This window comes from Lygodium microphyllum, chromosome 23, assembly GCF_053477565.2.
Source record: "Lygodium microphyllum isolate KBCC chromosome 23, Lygodium_microphyllum_v1.1.10, whole genome shotgun sequence".
Classification (NCBI taxonomy): Eukaryota; Viridiplantae; Streptophyta; class Polypodiopsida; order Schizaeales; family Lygodiaceae; genus Lygodium; species Lygodium microphyllum.
The window spans coordinates 5,719,196-5,722,422 of NC_141157.1; the positions used below are offsets into that span (position 1 = coordinate 5,719,196).

Consider the following 3,227-nt stretch of genomic DNA (forward strand, 5'->3'; position numbering starts at 1 on the left):
AATTAAGAGTGAAAGTTTAAATTATATTTTTCACACATCTAAGAGAGATGTGAGACCTTTTTCAAAATAGCATCAAAAGCTAATGATAATTAGATCTTCAATTTTTTAGGGAGTGCCACATCCTCTCCCATGTAGGCATGGTAGTAATTTTAAAGGTCTAAGAGTAAGTTTTAGTTCAATGTGCATGAAATATAATATAGGAGTTACACCACCATCACAATGCACAAACATATAAACACATGTGGATTAGAGAGCACAACCATTAAAAGTCCAATGTCACATGCACTTCTAAGTATTACTATTACAAGTATATTTTTCAACTATGATCATATTATAATATGTAGTTCCACTCGAACAATCAAAGGATAGGATCTCTATGCACGTAATTGATTGACATTTCATTCAATGCATATATTTCTATCATCAAGCCCCCCTTTTTACAGTGCCCTCTATTCACATTTACGTGTACCTAAAGGCATCAAAAAGTAAAGTACAGTCATGAACCTTCTAAAGGTTAAATTGAGCAACACAATCAAAAGTCTAACAAGTCATCATGCATTTTGAATAAGTCCTTACTAGTGCAAAACATAGCCTTATTTTTGTGATTTGAAATGAAAGAATAACCACACTTGCCTTATTTCTGGGGACTGAAATATAAGAATAACCACCCTTTTCTTCGTACTATTTAAAAAGGGTAAAAAGTTGATAGTGTTATTGAAAGTAGTTAAGGAAGGCAAAATTGAAAGTTCTCAAATATCACTTTTCCTTTGAAAGGTAAGGTTGTTCGCACCTCTCGTTGAAGGATGAAATCGGGTCTTGAACGTAACGCTTCGACCTATTTGTCAAACGTTATACGCGGAGTTGAGAGACAATGTATGGCACGCGAAAAGTCAAGGAAAAACAAGGACTGACTACTAACTAGTGACCCACCTGAGGGCACGCTATATAAACGATTGGAGGGCCAAAACGAGTCCACGCTTTTCCGTTGCATCGGCACGACAAGCGGTGAGGTTAATACCGAGGGATCGGTAACTGCATCGCACCCCATCATCATAAGACTGTCTTTGTAGTAGATTTACAAACAAAAGCAAAGTTAGGTTAGGAAGCTGATCGATATGACGGGAGAAGGCTCCACTCTGGTTAGTGAGGGTAATTGGATACGACGAGTGGTGGAGGCGAGTGTTTTGGTGGTGCTGCTGCTGTTCTCGATTGCTACGAGCGCTGAAGCGGCGCCCGTCCTTGCACCAGACCTACGCCAGTGCGACCTGGCTGTGGCCACTTCGGCCGCGGGGCCGCCAGTCTCGCTCACCTTCAACTGCTGCCTGCCCCTTCCTCCGGGAAATTATCAGGTGCGCGACTTCAGCTTGGAGGCCTCTCCTCGCGCGCGTGTGAGAAGGCCAGCCCATCTCGCCAGCGCGACCTACATTGCCAAGTACGCTAGAGCCTACGAGCTCATGCGCGCGCTCCCTTCAAGCGACCCCCGCAGCCTGGCCGTGCAGGCCAACATCCACTGCGCCTTCTGCAACGGCGCCTACAAGCAGCCCGGCACCAACGTCAGCATGCAGGTCCATTTCTCGTGGCTCTTCTTGCCCTGGCACCGCTGGTACCTCTACTTCCACGAGCGCATTCTCGCCAGCCTGCTAGGGGGCGACCTAGACTTCGCCCTCCTGTTCTGGAACTGGGATAACCAGACACCCGGTGCAGGCGGCAATGTCATGCCCTCCATCTTCACTAGCAACACCTCCAGCCCTCTCTATGACGCCAACCGCAACCAAGACAACCTGCCCCCGGAGCTAGTGCGTCTCAGCCCCCTGTCCACCACCACCAACAACTCCGTGGTCGTAGAGGAGAATCTCAACGCCATGTACCAGGCCATGGTGACCGCCTCCACTGCGGAGCTCTTTATGGGGGGCGCATACAGCACCGGCACCGACCTCTCCAACTCCACCGTTATCAGTGCACCGCTAGGAGGCAGCATCGAGAATAGCGTCCACAATGGCGTCCACTTCTGGACAGGAGACCCCAACCAACCCCTGCTCCAAGACATGGGAACCTTCACCACCGCCTCCCGTGACCCCATCTTCTACGCCCACCACAGCAACGTGGACCGGCTCTGGGACGTGTGGAGGTCCTCCATTCCAGGCGGCAGCCGGCAACCCCCCACGGACACAGACTTCCTCGACGCTGAGTTCCTCTTCTACGACGAGAATGCAAACCTGGTGCGGGTGAAGGTGCAGGATGCGCTCGACAACAGCAAGCTCGGGGTGAGCTACAGCCCCTTGGTAAGTGACGGCGATAAGCTGTGGCTCAACTACGAGCCGCAGCCTGTCAGCAACGGCAGCTCCGTTCCGGAGGCCAAGGCCGAAGGAGTGAAGGAGGTAGGGGCGGCCAATGACTCCAGCCCGAGCATTCCTCTGGGACAGCGCTTCCGCGCGCTGGTGGAGCGGCCCGATAGTTCTAACAGCAGTGGCACGGAGGTGCTGATGCTGGAGGGCCTGGAGTGCGACCAAGATCGCTTCGCGCAGTTCGTGGTGTTCGTCAACCTCCCCGACGCGAACCAGAGCACCGCTGTGAGCGGTGCGGAGTACGTGGGCACCTTCAACGTGGTGCCGGTGCCCAGGGCGCCTCCATTGATTGTGAATGCTCCCTTCGAGATCGGTGACAGCCTGAAGCGCATCGGCATCGACAAGGACGGTGAACCCCTCCTCGTCGTCACCATCGTCGTCAAGACGTTCACTACTAGCGGTCTCGCGGCTTTCAACGCTAGCATTAAAGGCCTCCAAATCCTCTACCAATAGCTTCCCAAACTAAGAATATATATATATAAATTGGCTCTAATAACTGCAAAGGGAAAAAATTGTCCGGATTTACGTATTAAAGAGAAGGGTTACTTGCTTATTGGCTGGCTACGACTTTTGTAATTGTGTAGGGAAATACAATTTCAAACAATGCTCTTACAAGTCTACGTTGACACGTGTTCTCCTTTTTCTTTCATGTGGGACCATCTTTTTCTCTTTCATTAAATACAAGTTTATTAGGCACTTTGTGGCACTTTCTGCCTAATTTCCTCTAGACACTTTGCGCTAAATTTTGAAGTACGATTATTACTATTGGTTAACACATTTCATTTCTCGATGCATGGAGGCTAGGCACTTTTTGCTTGCAACAAAATGAATGTATACCATAACCTTACATTCCCTAAACACTTAAGGGGCATAGAATTATGA

The 3,227-nt window shown here is 49.3% G+C and overlaps 1 pseudogene; it reads left to right on the plus strand.

The window, feature by feature from the left end:
• Positions 1–980: 980 nt before the first annotated feature.
• On the plus strand, positions 981–2,985 carry LOC148015832 (polyphenol oxidase I, chloroplastic pseudogene; annotated as a pseudogene).
• The last annotated feature ends 242 nt before the right edge of the window (positions 2,986–3,227 follow it).